This window comes from Schistocerca piceifrons, chromosome 1 (genome assembly GCF_021461385.2).
Source record: "Schistocerca piceifrons isolate TAMUIC-IGC-003096 chromosome 1, iqSchPice1.1, whole genome shotgun sequence".
Classification (NCBI taxonomy): domain Eukaryota; kingdom Metazoa; phylum Arthropoda; class Insecta; order Orthoptera; family Acrididae; genus Schistocerca; species Schistocerca piceifrons.
In genome coordinates this window covers 957,427,977-957,450,337 of record NC_060138.1, presented here as the reverse complement: position 1 = coordinate 957,450,337, position 22,361 = coordinate 957,427,977, and positions in this window count along the sequence as shown.

The following is a 22,361-nucleotide window of genomic DNA, read 5'->3' as shown; positions in this document are numbered from 1 at the left end:
TGGATCTCTGAACAGTCGGTTGTTAGAGCTAAACTATCTATGCTTGTAATGCTCCTACAAGTGATGTGACGCAATTAGAACCAATATCTCTTACGTTGACAAACACTTTGCGATAACATCTACTGCAGCGTGGCTGTGGGCCCTGTGGTGTGCGTATTGTAATGGGTGTGGACCTGCAGTTATCAATCATACCTTTTACGCTTACGACACTACTCTCATTCGGTAATGGTTCAGAGGTGCCACATAAATGTCTGTCTGCATTAATTTATTGCTCCGGCATTACAGTGACTGTGTGGTTAACTAGTGCTTTGCACTGTACCTTTGGACTCGCATGTATGACTGAAGGAACATTACGTGGTACTTGTTAACAACATAGACACTGAAATATCGTATTTGTCCGCCGATACCAGGCAGCGACTTTCAAATAAAATACATTACGTAATGCATATTAGTGCAGACTCAGACACGTGAACGACTACATATGGAATTTTCGGTCTGGCCCTGAGTCGTGCGCGGACAGCCAAAGAGATTAAGAGGACCGCTCGTGTGAAGTGCAGTCTGGCTTTCGAAGCCGAGCAGTGTAGATCCGCGCTGAGTTTCTGCCTGTGACATGTGTAGCATTTTTGCTTACTTTGAGTACTTGGGCTCTGCTTGATGGTGAGGGTCGGCTGGGGTGGCCGAGCGGTTCTAGGCGCTACAGTCTGGAACCGTGCGACCGCTACGGTCGCAGGTTCGAATCCTGCCACGGGCATGGATGTGTGTGATTTCCTTAGGTTAGTTAGGTTTCAGTAGTTCTAAGTTCTAGAGGACTGATGACCGCAGCAGTTAAGTCCCATAGTACTCAGAGCCATTTGAACCAATTGGATGGTGAGCAGGAAGATTGTCACCCACTTTAGGAAAGCAAAACTTCGACATCTTTAATAATGAATACACAAGACCAAAAGTGAAGTAGGTAGAATGCATACTCCATGATTAGACAAAAATACCGCCATCGAACATAATGGGAATACACCATTCCATTCTTTGTAGTGTCATATTTCTAAAGATCCTTGTCAATGTGACGAGCAATAGGATATTGAAGTCTGCTAAAGATGGCCTCCGGTTCTGTCACGCTGACGCCAGCGTGTGCACTGTCACGAGACACATCAGGTCACTATTTACCTTCATTGTTTTCATGTCGTCCTACTTAACCATCAACGGGTGTCACACAGTCGTTATATACGACGGTCAATACCAGACCTGCTCTGGGTGTGGCAAGGAGGGTCATTTCCGTTCTGAATGCCTGCAGTGGTGCATCACTGCCACCGCTGGGTTGCCAACAGAGAGAATCCACCTACGGTAATTCGTGTTAACTATGCAACGGCCCTCATTTCGCCGCCCACTGGTCTTCGACCAACAGAGCCACTGTCACAAGAGACACACCTATCTGCAGAGTCTTATGGAACGGAGAGGCCTCAATCACTCGATCCTCCTACCACGTCGAGAGCTCTCGACTCTATGTCGGACGCCTCGATGGAACTTTCATCGCTCATTGTTTCTACGAGTGCTTTCGTGCCGGAACGTCAGGAATCCATCCCGTCTTCCTACACTGAAGATCGTGTACGGAAGCATAATTTCAACCAAGAAGCGCAAGTGAAGGCGGCCCACGACCTCGAACCGGGAAGCCTCGCCTTCCATCGGGAATTCCGTGACCGATTGCCCTTGTGAAACTTCGGTGATTTCTGAAGATGAACAGAACAACAATTTTACATTGACAGATGGACCAACAATGATAAAGGCGATTCCTGCGCAACCGACGAGCTAGAACAACTTCACCCCGCTAGCAGATCGGCTGATTTTTTGTGTGGATCGTAGAAAAACATCCGAGGGGCCGACGACATCAGCAAGGGGCGACGACGTCGAGGACGCGTAGGACCCGGTGGCAGTCGCAACAAAGCAATGGATGCAGTGGTGGATTCCAGGAACACACGGTGCGCGGCGCTGCTGGCTGCCCCCGTCCTGATGCCTGGTGTAGGGATCTCACCAAGCAGTGGGCCATAGGTTCAGATGTACAGCTGGGCTATGGCTAACATCGACATTAATACCTGGGTGAAACTCCACCGTCTGCCGGAAATTATCTGGGCTTCCTACATTGACGTCGCACTATTTCAATAGGTGCATTTAGCCGCCCTTGCGGTTATGCCTTTTACGCCTCTCCTGGTGACTACTTCGGACACAGAGTGACGGCGTATGGTCGTGAGTGGATATCAGTCGAGGACGTCACGTACCTGCCATGCATTATGGAGATAGCGCTTACCATGATGCGCTTCCACAAAATAAATCTGTAACCCTATCTCGTCCTGGCCTTAGAAGGCACAAAGCTCGATTTTAGTCTGAGGAGATCCCTCCCCTCTTTCTCAACCGCTATGAACATTTTCTCCTTGGCGGCGACTCCATTCGTGTGTTACGTTGGAAGGACCTACACGCACACTTTATGCCCAGCCAGGAACTATGTTTCGACGTCTGTGACATTTTCATCTATGATATTTTGGAAATTGGACATAGCGACATTGCATACCTATACATACCAGATGGGGCACTCAGCAAGTCCGCCTTGGCAGGAATTATGTCTCTCAGGGATTCGTCGGTGGTATCCAGTGTGCAGACTGCTGGCCCATTGCGTTCTCTCATCACAGAACCAACGTCAGTACTGTCCTCCTCCCATGACAGGTGATGAAGCGCAGTCCTGTGTCATGGAAATTAAACACTGCTCACCTTACCAGTCCCTGCTGCTGCTGGCGTTTAGCAGAGGTTTGGACAGCTTGCAAATGCTGACTTCCGGCATTTTTGACGATGTCGGCTTGGTGGCTGCTGTGCAGCAAGCACATGATAAGGCGAGTCTTGATGCAGTTGGGCATGGAACCACCATATAACGCACTACTACATCACTCTGTTTCATGACCTTGATACACAACCGCCCTCTCAGGCCATTCGGGTGGACCGCAACAGGGTGAAGGCTCACATAGTGGTTCGGTACGTCGCAGATTGGATAGTGGTTTTGAGGACCCCCTCAGTGCACAACATCGTGTTGCCAGGAAGAACCACTGTCAACAACTGGTCTCGAAAATTGTCACTTCTGGAGGGCATCAGGCTACCAATGAGGCAGATATCACGGTTGGCTTTATGGAACACTCCTCCATATTTATCAGTACGAGCAGCATAAATTTAATGATTTGGATCAGGTTTTGTCCGGTATCACTCGCACAAGCCCAGGTGTAAACCCTGAAAGAGGACATCACTTGTGATGGCGTCAAGTATGTGATGGTGAAGGTTGTTCCGAAAAGGTTGCCTGTCGTCAATTGCCTCCCTGTGGAATTTTACTCGGCTTTCCAGGGTTTGACGGTGCGAAAGCTGACCGAGATATTCGAAGATCTGTTAATGATGGTCGCCATAATTCTGCCAGCATTTTTCGAAGACATTATCATCCCAGTTCAAAAAATGTTGCAGTTGACTAGGGTTACTCATTATCGGCCCCTACCTTACGAGATATCTGCACGTATTTTGTCGAAGTGTTGACATTACATCCTTCTGAGTATAATATCTACTGAACAAATGATTCTAGATGGATGTGTCAAAGCCCAGGCAGCTACTGGTGAATGGGTGTGACCTGGTTACCTCCTCACTATTATGGAGTAGATGGGTCTCCTGGCTCTCTTCACTGATAACCTGCGCTGTCTTTATGCCAAGCCACACCTTTCTGCTGGCTAATGTTTGTATCCAATCCGCTATTCCTTATTTTAGGGATGCCTCACATCGATTCTCCTCTATGCTCTCACCGTGGAGCAGCTTATTATGAATCTCACAATGCACTTGTTAGGATATAGAGTTTCCGCTATTGTGCCTATACCAATTACGTCTTCCTGCTGATACAGTGCAAGTAAGAGGTCATGAGTGTACCTCATCAGATTCCCACGTCCAAGCACATGGCGGGTAGTATTCTGAGTGTTTACAAATCTATGGCAATACCAATTTGCTGTAGACTCGCACAAGAAGAATTGGCGCCTCTGTCTTGCGTCCAGAGCCTCCAATACCTTGGCATCCTCTTTACAACCATCACTTATCATATCGCAATGGTCAACTTCACCTTTGGGAACATTCAGCTATATCGTCTGCATTGTATTGATGCATTGCCACTTGTGGAATATCTGAATGTCGAGGTTGTTTCCAAGCTGGTATCCATAGCATAGGTCCTTCTGATGTCGCTGGGAATTGGTAACAGTCCACAGGCCACATTAGGATACGTCCTGATTGCTGGTAACATTTTTAACTTCAAATAGGATACGCTCGCTCTCTTTCAGAAGGCACTTGGACTCACCAATGTGCAGTGTCGCGCGGTGGTCATATATCTGAATACCATGGACAAACAGTGGTTGGGCACAAGGAACTCAGAACTCACTCATGCAACAAGACTTAAGACATTTAAACACTGGCATCCATCTCCCCGCCAATGTCAGTAGGACACTTTGTATCTCTATTCCCGCACCTGTCTGTTCTCTTTGTAGACCTTAGCTATTTACCTGGCACCCTCCTATGCATGCACTCCTCCCGCACGCCCGGCCCCCACGGTCGAAGGATTTCTACTTTAATTTCTTACATTGAGATCAAGTATCGATAGCGAGGTGAACTGCAGTGTTGTCCAACCTTCATTAACTGTACCTCCTGACATCAGTCCAAGTGATATGGTACCACGTTGCTTGTGGAAAGTTTACTACTAACCAGTGTTTACTGGCGATTGGTTTGATGGTCACTCCTTCACATTTCACCTGTCACTCGGTCGACGATGACGCCCATCGCCTGACCTGCGCCAGTGTTCCTGAACTCTGGACATTGGGGCAGTACACGATCTCCGTTTCCCCGTTCCCCTTTATCAGTTGTAGAAACGTATGTTTTTATTCGTCTAGAGGACGTGTGTTTCCCTGCAGCCAAGACCCATGCAATAGTCTTGGTCAAAGGATGGACAGTCACCTACCTTTATGGAGATAGGTTCAAATCACGCGTCAGTCTTTGGCCCCTCCTACAGAATGAACATCCTGTGATAGAACGGCGTGTACACCTACTTCGCCAGTTACCTCCATGGGGTCTTTAGAGATCTTCCGCTCAGATGGAACGTGACTGGCGCGACTGGCTCTACTGATGTCGAGGTGCACTACTTAAGGCCCCTAGTAGGCGCAGCGCCTGCTACCACACGGATCCTTCCTATCACTGCTGTGTAACACAATGGAATTCTTGGTTACAGTTGAGTATCTCCTTCCTTGACTGTCCCTTCTTGTCTACGACTGCTTGATCAGTAGTGCTGGTTTCACCAACCACAGGCCGTGTGTGTTCGACCACTACCCTCTCCACCCGCGACTGACTATCGAGACGGAGGCGCCCCACACATGCTCATTTCCCATCATCCCTGTCTTCTGCCCACTTAAAAGGAATGGTCAGTACTTCCCATTTGCCTTTTCTGACATTATCTGCTCATGTGCCGTATTGGTTTCTTGGAAATAAAATTTACAATTACTTATCGAATGATGTGGTGCAGTGGTTAGCACTCTGCAGTCGAATTCGGGAGACGACCGTTCAAACCCGCGTTCGGTCATCCTGATTCAGGTTTTCCGTCATTTTCCTAAAAATGCTTCAGGTAAATGCCAGGTTCGTTCCTTTGAAAGGGCATGGCCAACTTCCTTCCCCATCCTTCCCTAATCCGATGGGGCTGACGACCTGGTCACCTCTCCTGAATCAACCTACCAACTAATCTTATGTTTGCTTCTCATGTTCTCCTAAAAACTATGTTAAGCTGTTAGTTTCAGAGGCGGGAGGAAAATGGATTAAAGAATAAAAAGTAATAAAGATACACGACCAAACTTTTCGATATCCTGAGTAACACTTAGGATCACTGGCCGCACAGTCTTAACAAAATCAAACATACTGACGAAACGACAGGGACGAAAAGATCACGAAAAATAGTGAAATTTGCTCAGCTCACCTATTTAAAAACTTGGTCATTTTACCCACTGTTAGAATCAGTGTCACAAACCTTCAACTAGACCACGACTCTTAGAGTTACATAACTTTTAACCTGTATTCATTTTAAACATAGAGGACATACATCTATAAATCATTTGTATACTGATATTGTGTTATTTAATTCTGCACGTAGCAAAATATCCTGTTTTAGTAAAATATTATGCGCTTGAAACGGAAGTGCAGCAACATAGTCTAGCCGACTAATCGTCTTAGCACTGTGACACCACTCAACTCAAATGATCGTCTTACAAACATTATTTTATAAAAATTTCTTATTAAATAAAGTAAAGAAAATGAGATGATAAGATACAACCTTCATGTCGATGATCATCTCTAGTGTACATGAGAAGAAACCTCTATTCCGACAGTACAGGTAAATATATTCATTTGTGTATTTGTTCAACAATAACGTAAATGCACTCATTGTAGATATGGCGTCAATATCTATTCAACTGTGTGTCGTACACACCTGCACATTTCTGTACCGTCTGTTATTGACTGTGTAACTGATTTTATGTACAAATGTTAATAACTTCGTTAATATTCACTTTATACATTTGGTAATCATTCTAGTGAGGTCGCCACATTACTGTGAGTTCAAGGCTCTTTTGATTTTTCGTAGCCCGCCTATAATGATTTTTGTATTTTCGGAGAACATTCCCAGTTTTAAGATATCATATTCTACAATGGTGTTTCCAGTGGAGTGTGCTGTGATATGAAACTTCCTGGCAGATTACAACTGTGTGCTGGACCGAGACTCGAGGTGGGGAACTTTGCCTTTCACGGGCAAGTGCTTGCCTGCAAAGGGGAAAGGCCCTAGAGATCCTGCCTCGGCCAGCACACAATTTCAATCTGCCAGGAAGTTTCATACCAGCATGCACTCTACAGCAGAGTGAAAATTTCATTTTGGAAACATCCATCAGTCTGTGGCTAAGACATATTGCAAGCCATCGCTTGTTTTAATCATAAATACATGTCTGAATGATGCTAAATGTTATAACTTTTGCATAAATAAACATATTACCTTCTCAATAACATTCAAATCATGAGGACCAGAAGACGAAGGCAAAGTATCACAACCAGTTTCCACCAAGCCTCGGTACGGGAGCCGTATTAGTAAAAACGAAATCGCTTTTACCATGCACGAACCGATCGAACTACCCTCTACTAATTTAATTTCCACTCTTGGCTGTTCTGTTGGCCTGGCAGCCAACGCAGACACAGCACCTGGGTTCCCATGCTATGGAGCAATCCTCCACTTTGCGTTTCATGAGAGAAGCCAATCCACGACTCCAAAGTTCTCTTGTATGAAGAAAAGAGATTTTAGACTAGGGATGCATCGTTTACACGGTAAGCATGGTCATGTTTTGGCAAAAAACATTACCTAGATGGGACCACAGCCCCTCATTTACTGAGAGAACTAATCTTTTTGGACAGAGCATCACCAATTTCTGAATGAAGGCTTTTAAGCTTCCCAAAGAGTCAGGCCCATGAACTATATATTCGCCACTCGATAGTCGATAACAGAACCCGGTGACATCGTGGCGTCGGGGGCAGGTTACAGTTTTGCCTCCACTAAACACGTACAACAACAGCCACTCTGTCCATACCACCCTAGTTTCTAACGTGAGAATGCACAGAGTCTTATGACGTTCCCACCATTTGCAGAAAGGCTCAGTTTACAGCAGTCTCTTTTTTTAATGGCTTCCTCCACCCACATTCCGCCAACTGGGGAACACCGAGATCATAACCTGAAATATGAACGTTAGTCTGACTGACAGTGTTGTCAAAGTGAGAGAGTGGCATGTCACCTTCACCACCTACCCGTTACCCAATAATTTCTGCATGGGGAGTGTCACACCTCAATAAAGAGGGTAGTGTGACACGGAGCAGAAGAAATTATGACCCTTTAACTGAGTCTCCGAGAATGACATGCCAGACCATGACAGATTTTCCAGCCAGAAACCAAATCAACCACGCCCTGTCTTGACCTCATTCAACTGGGAGTCATACACACACTCACTGCTGCATGTCTGCAAAATTTTCGTGATTTGCTGGGTGTCAGAATTGTTCCTGTGCACCCTCATGTCTTCTACATACACCCCTGACTCTAGATATGATTACCGAACGGTTAAAAGGTCACGCAGACATTGAACTACACTGTAGCTGAACACAGAGATAATTGGTTTCCCTAACCACTTTACAATATCGTTAAGCATTGAGCATTCTGTACCTCACAAGGGAACCTCCCCATCGCACCCCCTTCAGATTTAGTTATAAGTTGGCACAGTGGATAGGCCTTGATAAACTGAACACAGATCAATTGAGAAACCAGGAAGAAGTTGTGTAGAACTGTGAAAAAATAAGCAAAATATACAAACTGCGTAGTCCATGGGCCACATAAGCAACATCATGGAAAAAGTGTGCGAAGAAGCGTCGTGGTCCCGTGGTAGCGTGAGCAGCTGCTGCACGAGAGATCCTTGGTTCAAGTCTTCCCTCGACAGAAAATTTTACTTTCTTTATTTTTGCATAGTTATTATCTGTCCGTTCGTTCATTGACATCTCTGTTCACAGTAATAAGTTTAGTGTCTGTGTTTTGCGACCGCACTGCAAAACCGTGCGATTAGTAGACGAAAGGACGTGCCTCTCCAATGGGAACAGAAAACATTTGATCGTAAGGTCATAGGTCAACCGATTCCTCCACAGGAAAACACATGTGATATATTCTATACGACACTGGTGACGGCATGTGCGTCACATGACAGGAATATGTTGTCGACCCACCTAACTTGTACACTTGACGAATGGGTAAAAAGATTCTTTTACCCTGCCCGATTTAGGTTTTCTTGTGGATGTGATAATCACTCCCAAAAAAGTGATGAAAACATAAGAGTTTGTCACATAAACTGAAAATAAAAAGTTAAAATTTACACTCGATGGAAGATTTGAACCTAGGACCTTTCGTTCCGCAGCTGCTCACGTTACCACGAGACCACGGCGCTCCTGCGTTCTGATTGTCCTTATTGCTGCTTATCTTTCCCTGAACTACTCAGTTTGTATATTTTGCTTATTTTTTCACAGTTCTACACAGCTTCTTCCTGTTTTCTCAGTTGATCTGTGTTCAGTTTTCAAGGCCTATCCACTGTGCCAACTTATAACTAAATCTGAGAGGGGTGCGATGGGGAGGTTCCCTTGTCAGAGATTTTGTTATGCTGCCCAAGCATTCACAGTAACTACATCTTCCATAGAGTCCAATAACGTGACAAATCCTATCCAAGCATTCATCAAATCTAGGCAAGTAAAGTGTGTTCTTTGTGACATGTGGAATCTGTTAATCATATTTCATGCTAAGGTGTCTTTCTACTCTTTAATAAAATAGCGTAAACAGTGTTAACAGAAAATAAACAACATTTAAATGACGTTTGAAACATGGTGAGACTTCACACACATGACAGAGACAAAACACAAACATGAGTCAGTTTCGAAAAATGGTTTGAAATTTAATGTATTGGTTGTGTGTGGTCTTTTGCCAGGCTTAGGTTTTAGATGAGAGTGACCTTGTACTCCAAACAATCTGATAATGGTGTTGTCCCTCATGACAAATGTAACAGGAAAGAAAAGTGAAAAATTACAGCGAACTTAGTAAAATAAATACAGCAAGGCACACAATAAAAACAATTAAAAAGCACAAACGTATTTTAAGTGTCCTAATGTTCCCTTCTCAAAGGTCTTTAGGGAGTCCAAAAATTAACTTTACATTAGAATCACACATAAACACTGCAATACACTCATGAGGCATGTAACAGTTTGGTCATGGCAGCTGTAGGAGGTGTGTTGGTATTAAGAGAAGGGTTACCTCTTTAACTAACAGTATCAGTGGTGATAGCATGTCTGCAGCAGGACCTGTCTATGGCAGCAGCCAGTAGGCATCTTGGCTATTGACATACCACAGATGGTGCAGCAGTTGGCAAACTGTCACTCATGTTGAAGACAGCCCTCCAGTATAGAAATGCCAGCTGGCTGCCCTGTCACCTTGGGGGGGGGCGGAGGGGGGGGGGGGATGGGTTCACCAGTAGCTGCCAGCTGCCGATGCGGCCAGCTGTGTGGTGACATTATGTTAGCTTGTCACTCGCTCCAGATGGTCGTCCTACTGTGATGTCATGCTGACAGCTGCGCCCAAGGTTACACCATGATGCCCCCTCCCACACCAGCCACATCATGATAAGTGCCACTTGCCCAGCGCCCAGTCATGTCCAGTCATGGTCCGCTTTTCGCTTGGCATTTGGAATGCTGTAGTCCTCTGCACAATCTTTAGTGCATATTCTAGTGCCAAGTTTCTACAGTGAATGTTTAAAAAAACAAATACTTGGAAAATCGTAACGAAAACATGAACTCTTTATGGTTGAAACTTTACAATATGAATAATGCAAAGTAATACCATACTGCTTTCTTCCATTTAAACAATGGTAAAATTCTTTTTAAAAAAATCGCAGTATCATCGCAAATTAATCGCTTATCTAAAAGACATAAACCAATCACTTCCTAGTGGGGAAGTCACGTTGCTGTAATGTGTGTCAGTGTTTTGTTAGTTTCCCAATGTCACTCATGCACTGCACTGTGCTAAGCTCGCACAGCAATGTTACACCATTCAACAGTTACTTCTTAATTACATTCTACCCATTATCAAGCCTAGCTACCTCTAATCCTCTCTACTTTGCGCTAATCTGGACTTTGAGACTTCTCCTGATGTCTGTTTATTAGATGCTGACCCTGATGAGGATATCTGGTGTAGAATCTGCCCACTGCCACTTGCACTGTGCTGCCAGGATAGACGAGACGTCAGCACGAATTTACTTATTCCCCCCAAGCTGACCAATAACTCTCAAAAGCTGACATACAAATATCATCAAGTAAAGACATAAAATACCAGTTCTTTCATAATTTGTGGTGCATAAGGGCTTAAGATTCCCTTCCCCTCCTTTTTTTTATCTGGTGCCATTCGCCATATCTTTCCTATTCTTCTAAGGATGTACTATCGTGTCTTGCACTCCACGTGACACACCAGATAATACAAAACTTCGGCGATGACACGCCTCTGGCATTGCTGACCTCTAATCGAAGTAACACAAGGCAAATATCATGACACTACTGGCGATAAGTAATTACCACAGACAGATGTACCACCAACGAAAAATATCGCACGATAGGCGATTGTCCGTAAGTGTAATCACACTCGAAAACCACTGACGAGAACACTTCGCCCCGCTAGCGATAATTCTAATTGAACCACAGTGAGAAAGAAAACACGGAATGTCAACACGCCTCTGCCGTGAAAAAAGGCCTGTCCATCTTGCAAGGTGTCAAACTGCACCGCTCTGCACAACAATTAAAAGTTCCGCGCAGTGTCAGAACATCAAATGAAATGCGCACTCAGTGTGGACGTCATTTCTCGTTTTCCACTATTATTGACCCACATGCGAGCACACGCTTGAGCGTTACCTGGCACCTACGAGGACTCTGTTCCACCTTTGGCAGCTCTGAGTTATTCTGCGCTCTTCTGGGGCTCTATTCTGTATCATTCATACCGATCGGTGCTTCTGCTTCTGAGGCCTGTTACCGACCGGTCATCCTGCCGATTTTTTGACAATTGTGTTCAAAAATGTGTGTGAAATCTTATGGGACTTAACTGCTAAGGTCATCAGTCCCTAAGCTACACACTACTTTACCTAAATTATCCGCTGGAACCAGCCGCACAGTCCATAACTGAAGGGCCTCAGACCGCTCGGCTAATCCCGCGCGGCTTGTCAACTGTAACGAGAGGTTTGGTATTTCGGTATGGCTCTCTAGTACGGTTCGGTATGGTTTATTTACACCTAGAATTTTTTATTTTAGACATACTGAGCGGTTTTAGCTTCGGATTTAGTGATTGTACTACTGGAGAATCACCAGGACGCATCTGGGTACAAAGTGAGTTCACAAAAGATTATTTTCCTTTGTTAGAAATATGGTTTGTGTTGTTGTTACTCTGAATGATTATAACATAAAAAACAGTTTCGGTCTATATTCTCACAAAATAGATCTTATTTTTACGGAATTAAGAGTTCAGAAAAAGTTTGAAATTTCAAAACGTCGGCTCTGCTTACGTATATCACATAACAATGCAAATGAACTTTGTGGAGCTTGATGGAGGAAACCTTCCAAAATTTTATGCATTTACGGCTTACACCCGCTTCATTCTGCCAGCGTCTCTCTCGATTCGAATTATATGGAATAAAGCGCTGTGCGCACGCAACTTGCAGTAGTACAGTGGGTAAGGCGTTAACTGCCGTGTCAAAGGTCGTAGGTTGGCATACTGCTGCTACCAAAATATTTTTTTCCTTCTTTGTGTTTGTAACAAACTTTAATCTTTGTCTCATCTAATTATAATCTTTAATCTTAATATAAACTTTGTTAATCGTCAAAGTTAAACATTTTTCTGAAATATTCGTTCTTCTTTACAAGTAAGATCGCGCCTTCTTAGTAACGAGTATCTTCGATTTCATGACTTCCATGTGTTTAAGAAATCAAAGATAAAATTCCTGTGTGGGAAACAACTGACAGTGAGATTTATACTTTTTCTTGTCACAAATAATTCACCATTTTTTCTGAACACGTAGCAATTTCCGAGAGTGTGGTCAGAGAGGAATCTAAGAGCCCACCTTAAATTACTAGCTTGTCCCAAGTATTTAACTGCGATCGAATCCTTAACAACAATAGACAGAGATGAAAAATTACCGCCACAATATTTACAGACTATACCATCAAAATGAGATATTTTGGTTCATCAGTTGCATGTTATAAACTACAACGAACTTCTACAGCTGCACTGCCACACGCTCTCGAAAAGGTGTTTTTATAAATTATGTTTTTAAGAATCAAATCGTTGATGTATCATATAGAGAAGTAGGCTGCTTCATCATTTGCATCTCTAGGAGCGAGTTGCAACCACATTCTATACATCTTGTTACTTCCTGACACTCTCTTAAACAATTTTTTGAGTTTGTGGAGATGTGTTCCGCCTATGCAACTGATTGGTTGCTAACCATACGCGTTTCGCTTCTTTTATTTGTGAAGCATACCCAAAACATAAATCGAAAACAAGACGTCGATGCGAATTAGAATAAAATGACATAATGTGACATTTATGACTGTTTCCAGGACACTGCCAATATTCTATCGCTATCACACATTCATGGAAGCACGTGCTCAGTGAAATCTGAACAGTGTTACATACTCTAAGCACACTTTTCGGTACTGTGAACAATAGCATGCCTGTGTCAGCAGCTAGCCGCTTCGAGTTCGTGCCACTGTTTCGCTGCAGTGCACATGCTCGGATTTGAGGCAGCTTGCTTGATTGGTTGGCGCGAGGCGAACTGACAACAGCGTTTTGGTTCTTTAGGTCCGTTACATACAACGCTTCCAAAATGCTTACAGAATAATGTTGGGGCTCTCCTTCGAAAGCAACATCGTTCAGTACGCTCGCGTACCGAACCGATCGGCAAAATGGCGGAAAGATACAGAATAGGGCCCTTGGGCTGGCCTGAGCCGCACTGCGTGGCATTACACATCCCATGTCGACTCGAGGCCAGATTCTCACATCGTGTGACCTGATAATAATTTCTGAAATCATTTAATTCCTTTCTTTGGCACGCTGGTGCTGTATTCTTTAACCTTCAGATGCTCACACGGGCAGCATTTACACCAAATCTTGAATAAGAAACTACTTAGGCACTTTATTCTCAGGTAATCCCTGGTTATCTGTTGACTCATCTGATGGCGTGTGACATTCACACTTACTGATTTGGCTCGTTAGCCAGATGTAATAATATAGGGGCACTCGATCAAGGAAACCAATTCAAGGACGTGTAAATGACGCCACGCGAGCGCTAACACTGCTTCAAATTGCGCGCGTGTCTGATGGTTAATAATACAACAAAACCTGACTTCTATCTGAAACCTAATCTGTAAGATGAGATATAAGTAAAATAAAAACATTTTCCGCTTCCTTGTGCTGACATTGCAAACTTCAGTGATGCAACCAAAATATCGAATGTTGACTCTTACGTGTCCTTCTGCTGTTATATTATTACAATAAAACTTTTGACAAGTGATTTCAGATAGATTCTGTATTTCTAGATTTACGGAAGGCTTTTGACACTGTAACACACGAGCGGCTCGTAGTGACATTGCGCGCTTATGAAATATCGTGTCAGTTATGTGTCTGGATCTGTGATTTCCTGTCAGAGAGGTCACAGTTCGTAGTAATTGACGGAAAGTCATCGAGTAAAACAAAAGTGATTTCTAGTGCTCCCCAAGGTAGTGTTATAGGCCCTTTGCTGTTCCTTATCTATGTAAAGGATTTGGGAGACAATCTGAGCAGCCGTCTTCGGTTGTTTGCAGATAACGCTGTCGTTTATCGACTAATAAAGTCATCAGAGGATCAAAACTAACTGCAAAACGATTTAGAAGAAATATTGGAACTGTGCGAAAAGTTGCAGTTGACCATAAATAACTAAAAGTGTGAGATCACCACATGAGTGCTAAAAGGAATACGTTAAACTTCGGTTACACGATAAACTAGTCTCATCTAAAAGCCGTAAATTCAACTAAATACCTAGGTATTACAGTTACGAACAACTTAAATTGGAAGGAGCACATAGAAAATGTTGTGGGGAAGACCAACCAAAGACTGCGTTTTATTGTCAGGACACTTAGAAAATGTAACAGACCTACTAAGCAGACTGCCTACACTACGCTTGTCCATCTTCTTTTACAATACTGTTGCGCGGTGTGGGATCCTTGCCAGATAGGACTGACGGAGTGCATCGAAAAAGTTCAAAGAAAGGCAGCACGTTTTGTATAATGGCCAAATATGGAAGAGAGTGTCACAGAAATGATACAGGATTTGGGATGGACATCATTAAAAGAAACGTGTTTTTTGTTGCGACGGAATCTTCTCACGAAATTCCAATCACCAACATTTTCCTCCGAATACCAAAATATTTTGTTGACACCGACTTACATAGGGAGGAGCGACCACCAACATAAAATGAGGGAAATGAGAGCTTGTACGTAGAGATATAGGTGTTCATTCTTTCCGTGCGCAATACGGGATTGGAATAATAGAGAATTGAGAAGATGGTTCGATGAACCCTCTGCCAGGCACTTAAATGTGATTTGCAGAGTATCCGTGTAGATGTAGATATAGATATGTATTGTTTCAAGTCATTGTCATGCTTTTAGTTTGTGCTCTTACAGAACGATTATCAGCAGCATTAATTTTAAGCTATTGTACGGCCAGTATAGGGAACTGTTTTTCAGTTTTCTTTTCCGTTTAGTTATAGGTGTTGTAGTGAGCAGTTCTGATGACTCTAAGTCGGCCGGGGTGGCCGAGCGGTTCCAGGCGCTACAGTCTGGAACCGCGCGACCACTACGGTCGCAGGTTCGAATCCTGCCTCGGGCATGGATGTGTGTGATGTCCTTAGGTTAGTTAGGTTTTAGTAGATCTAAGTTCTAGGGGACTGATGACCTCAGAAGTTAAGTCCCATAGTGCTCAGAGCCACTTGAACCATTTTTTTGAGGACTCTACGTATTACTTTGCGGTTTTAAAGCTGGCAAATTACATTTTTAAGTAAAAGTTCTATAAAATATACTACTAACCTAGATATGTAATTTTTCTGTATGAAACGCAGTGTAGTACATTATTTCGGCAAATGTAGTTCCAAAGTTTCAACTATAGAATGTGGTCTCTGTGGTTCGAAGAAACGTGAAGCTGATGATGACCCATCTACTTCCTATACGAATAATAACACTGGAAAAGGTACTGTTGAAGATAAAAGCCAATCATGCGAAGTAATTCTTTGTTATATGGATTCCTAAAACTTATTTAATTAACCTTTCGTTGGAACGACAGTATATGGAGGGACTTCAAGATGAAATAGGAGTGATTAGTGTGTAGAGAAGGCAAGATGGGTTGATCAGTGTGTAAAGATGTGACTGGAATGAGTAAATCACAGGAGTGTACATTTCTAAAGAATGGTGTAGTATTTCGGTGGGTCCAATTTGTGGAAGTAAGCAAGTTCAGTTAACATCATTGAGAAAAAAAATCATAAACATTGAAATTCCAAAGACCTTTTAACTGCATGCGAGCAACGAAAAGAAAGACAATACAATGTCCAACAAAACCTTGTACTTGAACAATATGAAGACTGTTTTGAAAATGCAAGGAAAATAACTAACCTTATATAGAATTTCACAAGCTTGTGGGTTTGCAATTTCAAAATGGTCTTCACGTAGCCAAAATACTGCATAGTAAACTCAGTTGCGCCATCATCATAGACTGCATTGCAGGCACTATGTGGAAGAAGCTCTGTTCGTCCATAAAATCGAATAATTCCAGGATCTCTTTATCTACATGTGTTGCTTCATAGTCAGTTTCAATAGCGCATTTAAGGTCTGCAATCAGTAATGGTTGTGTAAATACCTTAGTACCGACGTATTTCTACCTCACCTGCTCCTCCTACATTCCTACATTCGACCTACCCTCCAAATTACAGGAGCAGACGCACGTGCCGCCTTCGAGACGGGATACAAAACTTTTTGTCACTAGCAACGGCGCCGGCCGGAGTGGCCGTGCGGTTCTAGGAGCTACAGTCTGGAGCCTAGTGACCGCTACGGTCGCAAGTTCGAATGCTGCCTCGGGCATGGATCTGCGTGATGTCCTTAGGTTAGTTAGGTTTCATTATTTCTAAGTTCTAGGCGACTGATGACCTCAGAAGTTCAGTTGCATAGTTCTCAGAGCCATTTTTTAACTAGCAGCGACAGATTCTCTTTGCTTGGTTTATGGAACTTATGACTGTGGTACTGGAAAATTGTTGTCCGCTTCTATAATCTGCAGAGATCTTTCTTCCCATGCAGATCTCGATACGTAAAGACCCGCCACCAGCCCACTGCACGCTCACGTACGACGGATGAATGCTTAATGAAACTGAAGCCAACCACATACTGGTGAGATCGTGATAGCTGTAAAGCGTTGTATCTGGGGAGATATACAAGCTGTTTCTCACTGCCAAGCTCAAGGTGCCATCTCGTCAAGCCATGTACACGAAGAGATTTACTGGTGAATATAAATTTGCTTTTTCATCTCCAGATCATTGTAAAAATATTTTCGAAAATCGCCAGTTGTTCATTATTTGTGCGAACTTTATAAAGTGAACAATAAGATACTACAAACTTAATCGCTGGTCGCCTAAATTTTTATTCCTCAAAGATTTCGGGTAATGGAGACGTCATTCCTGGATTATCAGATACACACTCGAATCTGTCAAAGCAGCCTGTACTTAACCTGATCGTCGTAATAGATATACTGTACACCCACCATGTAAGGTGCAGTTCATGCCACACTATACAAGAGCGGGGTTCAAATCTCCATTAGTCTATTCAAATTTACGTATTCTTTAGTCTACCTAAAGCTACTAAAGAAAGATCCAAGACATTTCCTTTCAACAAGGCATGGGCGAATTCATTCCCTTGTACCTTTCGTCTCGTATCCGACACTCTACTCCGCATCCAACACCTCGCTGTCAACTGGATATTGAATCCTAATCTGTTTTCCGTTCTTACATACCAATAGTGTTTTCGACAGGCATAGACTGTTAGATCTCAACGTGCCGTGAACTTCGAGCATATTAGAGACGGAGCACAAGATCAGATCAGATAAGAATAGACGAGAAAATTAGGCAATTTCCTATCAGGCGTCACAGAATTCACATGAAACGGTGGACAGTAACTGAAATTTGCAAGGCAGAGCAGGAATTTGGACTGCGTTCCTCTTTAATAAGCGAGATTTTAATCAATGCCAAAAATCTCCTGGATTTCTCGACCATCGTTTTCTTTCAGAATGACTTCCTTCCTGAGTAAACGTTGTACTGGAACTTTCTGGCTGCATCTGTGTACTGAACAGTACTTACAACTCCTTGAGCGTCGACTGAGTGCCTCATTCTGTCCTGGCACTAATACAAGAAAAGATTAAGTAGTGAATGACTCAGAAAATTTTTACGGTTGAACGTTTCACTCTCCAGCAGTGTTTACACTATGAGTAAACCTTTCGATTAATGGGTCGTAAATCAAATCTGTATCTCATTCGTCACTCAGAACACTTCCCCCATCAACAGAAAACACTGTATTAAGCATCGCGTATCCGAACAGTACTCTTCTCGTCTACAGCATACCGAAATTCGCAAATAATTATGTTAGAAAATACTCAAAGATCAAGAGAACGAAGAAATGAATGGCTAACACAACGAAGAAAATTCGCTATAAGTATTTTGTGATAGTAATATTGTCGTGATAGCCCCATTGACTGAGCGATGAATCTTGTAGCAAATACTGTGTAGGGCTTAAAAGTAAAGAAAGGTGTCACACTGCCTGGTCGAAAACATTTCCGAAAGCTAACGCATTTAGGAATGGTTCTAAGTAGCAGCTAAACATTACTTCCATTAAAACTGTAGATACTGGTCTCAGTTCAATAACGAGAACTGTAACACTCTCTCCATGGAAAACTTCTGGAGGGAATTAAGAGGCAGTGCCTAGTTTCAACAGAATCATTTGTGCCGGCTGGAGTGGCCGAGTGGTTCTAGGCGCTACAGTCTGGAACCACGCGACCGCTACGGTCGCAGGTTCGAATCCTGCCTTGGACAAGGATGTGTGTGCTGTCGTTAGATTAGTTAGGTTCAAGTAGTTCTAAGTTCTAGGGGACTGATGACCTCAGAAGTTAAGTCCCACAGTCCTCAGAGCCATTTAGAATCATTTATGTCAAGAATGTATGGCCACACCATTATGTATATTTGACTTTTTAGTAGTAGATTTATTTCAATTGTCCCCCGAGAGTTAGTTAAAAAATCAGTTCTACATTGTTTATTGCAAACGTAAGTCCATAAAATGTTCACCTATTCCGATGAACAGTTAGTTTTTATGCCACATTCTAAACACGAGTAAACTAACTGCTTCGCTGAGCAATAACGATCACATTAATATCACGCTCCCTGAAAGACAGCACACTCACATTCTGCACCCCACGTTTAAATCCAGCTCCACCTAGTTACTGAATTCTTCAAACGCACTGCATCTGACGTCCACCAACAAGGGATTCTTATTTGTCCGTCTCGTCTCTTTTTGTCTTTAAATCTTCAACAGGAAATTAATTTCACTACTTCTTTGTGGGTGTAACTGTAAATCAGGTCTTCCGACAGCTATTGAGATCTTTTAATGGTGGCTGCTGGTGCACTACGCGACGTAATGCTATCAACAATTTCTATTCTACGGTGGATAAGCCTAGAGACTCCAGGTGCTCCAGTAAAACATGTAGGGATCGATGGAGTGCCGTGGCGTTCCCTGCGAGGCAGCGGCCGTCACCACCGCTACGCCACGACTCACTGTGCCACTCCGCGGCTCCACAAGTGACCGCTGGGCCCAGACCGGCGTGTCCTCGCGGCTCATTACGGATTCACGGCCGGCGGACGTGAAATATTAACGCTGTCCTGCCGCCGCCGCCGCCGCCTCCGCCTCCGGCCAACAGGGATTACCACCACTGTAGCCGCTGGGAAGCCGAGGTGTGCAGGTAGGGAAACAATGTCAGCTCCACTCTCCTGGCAAAGTGTGTGTAATTGTCAACTACTCAACAAGTGTAGAATATTCATCCTGATCTATTAGCTCTAAGGTAGGTTAAGCAGTTCGGGTTTTTCTGTCATGACATTCCCCTTTTGTTTACTCGTTCCTCGGAAACGTATCTAATGAAAGGAAGGAACACACAGAAAATGTTGTGCGGAAGGCTAACCACAGACTCCGTTTCATTCGCAGGACACTTAGAAAATGTAACAGACCTACTAAGCAGACTGCCTACACTACGCTTGTCCGTCTTATTTTACAATACTGTTGGGCAGTGTGGGATCCTTACCAGATAGGACTGACTGAGTACATCGAAAAAGTTCAATAAAGGCAGCACTTTTGTATTATCGTGAAATATGGGAGTGAGTGTCACAGAAATGATACAGGATTTGTGATGGACATCATTAAAAGAAAGGTGTTTTTCGTTGCTACGGAATCTTCTCACGAAATTCCAATCACCAACTTTCTCCTCAGAATGCGGAAATATTTTGTTGACACCGACTTACATAGGGAGGGACGATCACAAAGATAAAATAAGGGAAATCAGAGCTCGTACGGAAAGATATAGGTGTTCATTCTTCCCGCGCGCTATACGAGATTGGAATAATAGAGAATTGTGAAGGTGGTTCAATGAAATCTCTGCCAGGCACTTAAATGTGATTTGCAGAGTTTCCATGTAGAAATTTAATAGTTTGTAATTAAAACCGTATAATGTCAACAAGTATGAAAACTTGCATGTATACACACATAGCATTTCTTAACAACTGTGCCAAATTTCTTCAAAGTATTGCGATTTCGCAGACGTTCTCCTACATTTTATTAACGAAATAAAAGGGGAATTATAAAAACAACAACAATTAAGCATCTCCAAAGTAATTTCAATGCAAATATAAGTATTTAAGCTGGGAAAAACTATGTTAAGCATGTGAATTACATTACCTACCTGGTTTCGTCAAGTACTGATGATAAGTTGCAATTACGCAAATCACGAATGTTATGAGTAACAGGAGAAAAAAATTGTAAAACAGATGTGTTAGGGTTCACGATAGCTCACTTGGTAAAAGCACTCTACTCAAAATATGAGGTTTTAGGTTCGCGTCCCAGACCATTTCGCGCTACTGATCCGTAAACATACTTCAAAGTAGCTCACACTCCAGTGCAGAAAAATTTCTAACGGCCCTGCTCTTTTTTTTCCTATTTATCAAAATCCATTAGCCTAAGATCCAAATTTAGACTTGACAAAATTTACGGGAATCATCATAAGCCTTGCCATTCAGAAAACGGGCCTAAAGGCCCTTCCTCGCTCCTTTCTGTTCTCTTTGAAATTGACTTTACTGTTACCGTACTTTCAGTTAATTAACTGGTATTGTGGACTTAATTATTTATTAATGTCATTTGTTTTAATTAAATGGTTGCATATAGACAGTCGTTTTGAAGAAACACTTTGTTGAATAATAGTAAGTAATGCGATTTTTTATTTATGGTTAGGAAGTGAATAAACACACGAGAAACGTACTCAGGCGTTAAGTGTTGAAAGAATTACAGTACGCCTAGAAGGAGATCTAGCTAAGGTGTAGGTTATCAGTATCCAAAGGCACACACCACATTGCAGAATGTTGGTTAATCGAAATCGTCACTTGATACCTGCTTTTCCATCTTTTTATGTTGTGCAATTTGAGGCACTGCAGTACACACAGTTAAGACAGAAGCCAGTGGTTACCACTACACATTTCACTTTATTGTTCGAATAAGCTAAAGATACTCTGAAGGTTCCTGATATCTTTGGAATAGCTCTGTCACTGTGAGATAACAGAAGTTCACTTTAATTTAGAACAGTAATGTCAGTACTGTGTACACAAAGTGTAGGGTTCTAGTTTATTGTTGATATTCAATGAAAGTGACGTGAGCTCTCTTTTCATTCGATGTGTCATAGTAAATATCTGTACATTGGATATTTTTCATACAGAAGTCTTCAATATTCGATATGTTGCCCCACAGACGTTCTCAGTACAGGCAGCGTGATCTTTGATTGCCAGTAGCATCGGCATTGCCAGTGTTGCATACACTGGGAAGTAAGTGAGATTGTCGGTTGTTGATAACGCTGCTGAGCGGCCTGGAAATAACTGGCAGAACAAACAGATGTAAATGCATAGGACGGTGATTTTTGGAAATATGATTTCGTAAAGACTGATTTAAGAAATTTGAATACATTCAGGTAGTACTGTCTCTGCACTGCTTGCTCGTGCGTAATTTGTGATGAGTTTGCAAGAGGCCAAATTTTAGGGTGATTTTTGATTATAGATTCTGGCCAGTTAGTTTTACTGTCGAGACGAGTTAAAGAAAAATGATCAGCTCACACACTTCCCACCCGGGGTTATAGATTCACCACTGCTTTACCATTTCAGTAACTAACTACAGGGAAGAACTGTATTTTCTATAAGAAATGAATTTTGTAAAGATCGTTGTAACTTGTCAAGGAATCAGGGTTACAAAATATTGTTTTTGACTTCTAGTCTCTTCTACGTCGTTCAGTAAGTTCCGTTACTTCCACCGTCCTCTCACGAAAATTTGTTTTGTAATCGTATGTTGTCACATTGCACTTAATG